This window comes from Sorghum bicolor, chromosome 2 (assembly GCF_000003195.3).
Source record: "Sorghum bicolor cultivar BTx623 chromosome 2, Sorghum_bicolor_NCBIv3, whole genome shotgun sequence".
NCBI classification, from domain to species: domain Eukaryota; kingdom Viridiplantae; phylum Streptophyta; class Magnoliopsida; order Poales; family Poaceae; genus Sorghum; species Sorghum bicolor.
In genome coordinates, this window is record NC_012871.2 from 2,473,193 (window position 1) to 2,481,029 (window position 7,837).

The 7,837-nt window shown below is 41.2% G+C and overlaps 1 long non-coding RNA gene across 2 annotated transcripts; it reads right to left on the reverse strand.

Moving 5' to 3' along the window:
* On the reverse strand, nt 1,868–4,336 carry LOC110433140. Of its 2 annotated transcripts, none has more exons than XR_002450542.1 (6): nt 3,887–4,336; nt 3,719–3,796; nt 3,059–3,164; nt 2,778–2,977; nt 2,620–2,677; nt 1,868–2,158 (listed from the first exon to the last, which is right to left on the reverse strand). It is a non-coding gene; the product is annotated as an uncharacterized LOC110433140 (long non-coding RNA). The 2 variants fall into 2 exon arrangements; XR_002450541.1 differs by having other exon boundaries at nt 3,351–3,796.

Consider the following 7,837-nt stretch of genomic DNA (forward strand, 5'->3'; position numbering starts at 1 on the left):
AATGACTTTTTAGCCACTTGATGATTTATCTGTAAGTGATAACCGGAACAACAGTGCAACCATGAGGGCTATAATGGCTCTGGCTTTAGCTCAGTATGAAGACCTTTTCTAGCTTGTTAGAGGTGACCCGTAAGGCCGTAAGGGCGCTAGAGGGGCTTGCCGACACCGGTATAGTGCGAGCCTCTGTCCTTATGTGTATAGGCTGCACGCCATTGTGCCATTTGGAAGAGGGGCTCTATATCTGCTCGCTCGGGAAACCTTGTGGCCCTAACTTGTTAGACAAACTTTTGAAAGACTTCATAGTGATCACTGCCGACCTTTCTTGGTAGTAGGTTAAGAGGTCGACGGGCCTCGGGCGAAAGGGTGAATCATGACTCATGGGTAAAGATGTACAACCTCTGTAGAGTGTTAAAAACTGGTATACTAGCCGTGCTCACGGTCAAGAGCGGCCTTGGGGATTCTTACATTAAGGGTGATGATTCTTGTTGTGTTAAAATACTCATTATTTATTGTCTAATGCTCTATATTATTTATGTCACATTGATCATGAGATTGTGGGATCTATACAATCTAGTTGCTATACTTGTGGAGTTCGACATGGACTCACTCTTGCTATTTACCCCATACATCAGGAGGAGTGTTAGGCTTGTGATCAACCAGAGTGAAGTTAATACCCGAAGTTTGGAGTATCTTCCATTGTGTGCTACCTAAGGTTATCTCTGATTTATTATGTACGTTATATAATTTATGCATTGTCTTTTGATATTACCCCTCATTTGTAGCTATATGTGAGACTTGGCTTCTAAAACTCACATATAGTGCATATCTGGTTTTGTCCTTAAAATCGGGTATTACAGGTAGGGAGTCCCCCATTGGTAACTCCATCTAACTCAAGCTTACATAACAAACAAATTAGTGCTCCCGTAAACCCAAGCATATGAGATAAGAGATCAATTCTCCACTAGATGTGGGGTACCCTATTAATGGTCCTTATCTACCATTTCCAACCATCAACATGTTAAAGTATTGAACATATAAACAACATTAGACAATGCTTTGTTCTAAGTTTACATGGTTCCACTTGTACTTGGAGAAAAATCTATGTTTGTTGGGGCAATATAGTTAAACCATCAAATAAAGAATTATAGAATGCAATCTAGTAGAGCAGGTGATCTAGGGCCCACTTGGTCAGGTCGGTCGAGCCCACCTATGTCACTCAATCTATCCCACCACACTCCACATCACCAATCCACAGCAAAAGTATAAAACACAACATGGAGAACACTGGCACATTGATCCATTTTTCAATTTGATCCAGTTCTTACTAGGAGATTTCCAAGGATCCATGGGACACTGTTGTACACCTGAGCAATACACTGACTCTAAACTACCTCAAGTAACTGGCAACCACCACTAGGGATTATCTTGGGCCATTGGATGGCATGGCGGTGGAATCCTAGGGTCGACCAACCCTAGGGGGTCACCAGCAACACAACGCCTACTCCACCCACTACACCACAACCTTTAAATAGCGACTGACTTGAAGTTGTTGAAAGGGGTGTATAGCAATGGATAGTCCGTTGCTAAAGGCTACAGCGATGGACACCTACAGTTGCTATTGAAGCCGTTGTTGTATGTATATAGCAACAGACATCATCTTTAGCAACTGATAGTTCGACAGTCCAGCTTTTAGCAACAGACAAGCTGTTAGAGCTTTTAGCGACGGACAGCTCATCACAATAGAAACTTTCAGCAACGGATGATCCATTGAGCTCATTTTAATATGTAAAAAAATAAAACCTTATATATCTAAAACTTATGTACATTTGACCAAACATTCCAGACCAATACAATATTGAAATCATTAATACACAAATGATCACATTAGACATACTCAATCAATTATCAAACTCAAGTACATATCCAATCATGTCACTTAAAAATCAAACTATGCTTGTCTCCACATATGTCATGAACAAACACTAACTAGCACTTGATATCCATGGAAGCCACCAAAAATTAGGTGAAAGCTTAAAATAGACAACCATCCTCTAGTGCTAAGTGAAATCACTAAACTGTACTATACTGAAGTGTTCTACACCTTCTGAAATGTGAAACTATAGAAGCCAAGGACCCACTACATGGATAGGAAGAGCACCTGCACAACCAAAATAGATAGAACTGAATGTCAAGGTAAACAACTAAAGAAACAAGAAAGATAGTAGTACGAAGGAACATCACTCTTTTTATTACTGAACCTTGAATATATCAGTACCATTATTGATAGACCCTATAGCACTAGAGAGGACCACTCTTACCCAATTTGCATTCTGCACTATAACTAAAATGCTAGTACTTTACGATGACCAGATGCACCCATAGTCCAAAGCAGTCCAAAATCATATGATAGTCCCCACATGAAAATTTAACCCATCCACAAGTCCTAATGTATTTATGACACACAATCCGAACCAGCGACAAGTATCATAGCAACCAATTGCTCCAACTTGAAATGGCAAATTCATAAATTACTATGAGCAAACATGTCAAAACAATATCTGTGAGTTCTGGATAGTCTAATGGCATCTTGAACATTAGCTTTTCCAGAAAACAACATACCTAGCTCTGAAGCTTCGTGATGAATTCCAGATAGTCTAATGCCGTTTAGTAGGGATAGCTGCAAAACAAAACAAATGGATGAAGTAGCTTCTGGCACTATGCAGCTAATGCATGTTTGTTATAACGCACAACTCAGTGAGGACAAATAAAATGCACACCTGGATACACATATATTAGAACATGCCTTTACATCAATTGTTTACTGTCTTTCTTCAGTTACTTTCTTGAGAGCAACCTGGTATGCTTGAGCTGCCTGCATTATGCCTGTGATGTTTTCTTGGATGAAGTACTCTATTTTTTTTGTATGTGTTTTTATATAGACTTCATCTCTTCGAGGAGGGCACCCAAGTTGCTGACCCTATATGTTTTAAATTTGCATGAGTGAAAATGCCCCAAAAATGATCCATTCAAATGAGATGACAATGACAAGTTTCTATACCATTTTGTGTGCAGTACAAGCATGTCTCACACTGCCTGCTGTATGAAGAAACTTTAACTTTGCATGGTTGTCTTTTCCTCTTACCATCCAAGGGTGCATCAAATTTCTGTTAAGTCAAGAGAAAAACTAGTTAATGGTAGCAAACACTGCTGCCCTGCTGGCTGTATAAGGACTGAACTGCTGCACTGTTGGCTACACTGAACTGCTGTACAGCTGCACTGGTACAATATTGGAAACAATTAAGTGAATTGATGTAGGATAATGCTAGTTGTCAAAAAATAACTTTCTGTACCTCCAATAGAAGCTCGAATTCGTAATCCATATATATCAGATTCTTTTCACTGGACTATGGCAGTGTTAATTTGCTTCATTAAGTTTTTTGCCTAATACAAGCATTGTGCACATCTCAGTATTTCTCAGTGTTCCTTGCCTAATAATTCCTGCATTTCTCAGTGTTAATAGATGTTTTACTATCTAAATCCAAATTGTCAAAATCTCTGAACGGTACTTTCACAGTAAATTTGTTTGGGGAAGTGCTATTGCCATATTGAAGGAATGCTAATCTGCAGCTGTTCCTGCACTTGGGATAATACATTGATCTATCCAAACAGAAGCAAATCCTGTACATACTATTTTGCAGTTGATTGCAGGGAGAAAGACCTGGTCGGCATGGATGCAGAAGGCCTCCAAGTTCACTCTTGCATTGCACCCACGATGGTGAAGACAACACCACCGGATCTGCAGAGAAGGGAGGGGGAGATGAGAGTAGAGCATTGCGATTGATAAAAATGTACAGGTGAAGAGGAGTATAGGACTGCTAGAAACCACCTGGACCCATTGGAGGCTGCCATGGTCGCCATACTCCTCGATGGATCCGACCGTGGTTGCCGAATCCCGTAGTCTCCCCTATGTCTCCAGCGGTCGGGGCGAGACTAGTAGAGAGTGGAGGCCAGGCCACGCCCCGTCAGTAGAGCGCTGGCTGGATTGGGAAGGGGTTGGCTCACTAGATGCAAGGCACAGATGCCCCCTGCTCGTCGGGCTCCTCCATGTGCAGCTCTCCTTCGTAGCAACAGGAGATACAGGAGCAGGGCAGGGGAAGGCAACGGATCTCACCTCTTATGCGTCGATTGCGCCAGGACACCGAAGGAGAGGCGGGGTGCCGGCCACTGCTACATTGCGTAGAGTCATTCACGGACTCGAATGCGATGGTGGAAGGCGTGCACCGGCAAGCGTCCACGCCTAGACGGACTGACGGAGAAGGGTGCCGCCATGAGCCATTCCCAGACTCATCCGCGACAGTGCAAGGCGTGCATCGGCAAGCATCCATGTCTACAACAGGGGGTGCCGGCCACTGCCATGGCACGTGGAGCCATACTTGGAATCACCCACAATGGTGGGAGGCATGCACCGGCAAGTGACAGGTTGTCGGCCGCCGCCATACCACGCAGAGCCATTCTCCACACCCGCAATGGTGGATGGACATATGGTTTTCGTACTTACACAGATGGCAGGACCTAGGTCCTCACTTTCAAAGTTTATGGACCTAACTGAGAATGCGATAGTTATTTCAAAGACCTACTGTATTTCAAAATTTATATATTATGTAATCTCTTTACATCTTAGTTGTGCCACATCCAAATTAGGTTTTGTTACATAGTCAAATGCAATGAGGGAGACATCTGAGGAAAACGAGAGGCATCAAAGTTACTTAATAAGAAAGATCATTCCACTAATAAGTCACTAAACTGAAATAGAGTACACCACATAATTTGAGCCAGATACATAAAAGCATATTATTAAAATCTGAAGCACCACAGTCACCGAACATCTATGCTTAATAGCACCTCAAAATTACAGATAATTAATTTATTCATAGGCCACACGAAGGTCATCAGACAATTGACTAGTGAAAATCACCCATAACTTGGTACCAGAATAACCATAGCACTTGTCCTACATATTCTTTCAGAACCAGTTTAAGCTCTAGATTTAACTTCCTTTTTCTTATCTTTGTGGTGGCGCATGTGTCCACCATATGCTTGTGATGAGAAGTATTTCTTAGAGCAGATCTTGCACACATATTCATGCCGACCTCTTTCAGTTTTCGCAGTAGAGCATGACATTCTCTGCATAACATTACCATAAGTGCCAGAAACTTCACTTGTTGGCATTGGCAGTCCACATGGCACTTGTGTAGGTTGCTCAAAATTTGGGCCAAGGTCTACCTCATCGATGGTATTAAAGTGTGCATGGAGAACCGCAAGAGGATTACCTTCGACCAAGGATGTGAGTGGTGGAGGATCCATAGACTTAATCCTCATAGGTTCAGATACGCTGAGGGAATCACTTACTGACAAGAATGCATTATGATTGTTGCTAGATGAGCTTGCTGAGAACTTGGAAGGAAATGGGCTGGAGATGTTTGGTTCTTCACTGGTAGCAGTTGTATATTTGTAGAGCGATGGCAGCGATGCTGGTTCTGTCACTTGGTATGGGTATATCAAACTGTCATTCATCGATATATTGGTAGGTTCTTGTGGTGTGAGGACAATAGGTTGGTTTTGTAATGCTGAACCTATGACGAGCATTGCTGTTGTGCCTCTCAATGCTTCATGCAAAGGAGAAATAAAGGGCTCACTGTCTAATAGTTTGATCTCCTCATGGGAATCCATGACTCTTCGGTGTTGAGTGCAGTACTCTACGTACCTAGTTATAGGGGTTCTAGGAATGTTGATATTCAAACTTTTATTAGTTGATATCTAGAATATATATGCAAAATTAATGTGGCTCATTTATTTACTCAATCTTTAAATATTTTGTTTGACAAATGAGACCACACATGAGTTGTGTAGGGTTTTCTTGAGTTTTATATTGAGGTTGTTGAACCCATATCGCGATGTGTAATTTTTATTGATTAATCATCATCTAGAAGATACAACCATTTATCTAGTTTTGTAATTCATTTAATGCACGATATATTAGTATTTTGAGTAAACATTTATGAAATCATAAGCTAGAAAGATATGAATTATAAATAAAAAGATCTCCCACATACCATGGGTGATTGCTTCCTAGACTTTCCATGTATAGCAAGCTTAAGAATCATAGCCTTTAGATACTACACTTGTAGCTATTGATGAAGTCATTAGATTCATTCAAATAGCACAATCTGTTCCGCTATCAACCCATGAAATAGATCAACCAGGATTGTAACACCCGATTTTGAGGACAAAATCAGATATGCACCATATGTGAGTTTTAGAAGACAAATCTCACATATAGCTACAAATAAGGGGTAATATCAAAGTACAATGCACAAATTATATAACCTACATATCAAATTAGAAACAACCTTAGGGAGCAAACCACGGAAGATAACTCCAAACTTCGAGTATTAACTTCACTCTACAGGATCCAACTGACTGGATCACAAGCCCAATACTTCTCCTGTGGTGTGGGGGAGATAGCAAGAGTGAGTCCGAGATGAACTCCACAAGTATAGCAACTAGATTGTATAGATCCCACAATCTCATGATCAATGTGGCATAAATAATATAAAGCATTAAACAATAAACATGATCATATTTACACAACAAGATTCATCACCCTTAATGTAAGAATTCCCAAGGCCGCTTGTGACCGTGAGCACGGCTAGTATACCAGTTTAATCAACACTCTCCAGAGGTCGTACATCTTTACCCATGAGTCATGATTTACCCTTTCACCCGAGGTAGCTAACCTCTTAACCTCCTTCCTAGGGAGGTCAGCAGGGATCACTATGAAGTCTTTCAAAGGTTCGTCTAACAAGTTAGGGCCGCTTGGTTTCATTAGTCAGTCCGTGTGATTCTACCACGCAGAGAATCCACGGTCTGCTACCCCCCATTTGTGCCACGCGGGTAACCTCTAATAAGCTAGAAAAGTTACTCATACTTGACTAAAGCCAGAGCCATTATAGCCCTCATGGTTGCACTTTAATCCCGGTTATCACTTATGGATAAATCCTCGAGTTGCTAAAAAGTCATTATTGTCGCTTGTTGCTTTACATTCATCTAGTCACAAGATCATGGTCATAGAATTAAAATCCAAATGCTATACTTGCCTTGATCCAATTGCTCCTGCTGGTCATACTGGTCTTACTTGTTTCCAAGGCTCTGATCTTGATCACTGAAATAAGGCTCACCGACTACACTCGGTCACCAATCATCAACACACAAGCAATTGAGGCCACACATACACAAAGCAAACAAAGTTACAGTTAGAATAGTATACCAACAGTAAATAAATTTAAATAAAAGTTTTCCAAAATCATCTACACGCTGCTACGATCACGTCAACGAGAAATTCACGGAAAACGGAGTTACGACCCGAAATCTACGCCATAAACGGGACATCAAAAGTAATCTAAGGACTCATATTTATTTAGGAAATCTAACAGTGGTGAACCTAGACAATAGTGGTTCCAACGCAAAGCTTATGAAATTACAAAACTAACACAACTTGAACGGATCAAATCGGAGCTAAAACAATGATTTTATAAGCAAAACAGTGCAGTGGCAAAATTGTAAATATTGCAAAGTATAACGATTTAAAACAAATCAGAAAACATCCTAGAATTTCCCTGGCCGAGGACTGCAGGCGTGAATTGGAAAAAGGATGGGGTCTCTTTAGAAAAAATGACCCACGAAGGGGTATGAGCTGTTTCTGGCCATCGATCTCACGATGGACGGCCAGGATTAAATGAAAGGGGGGAGAGAGAGGGGGTGGTGGCCGGTGTCGAGG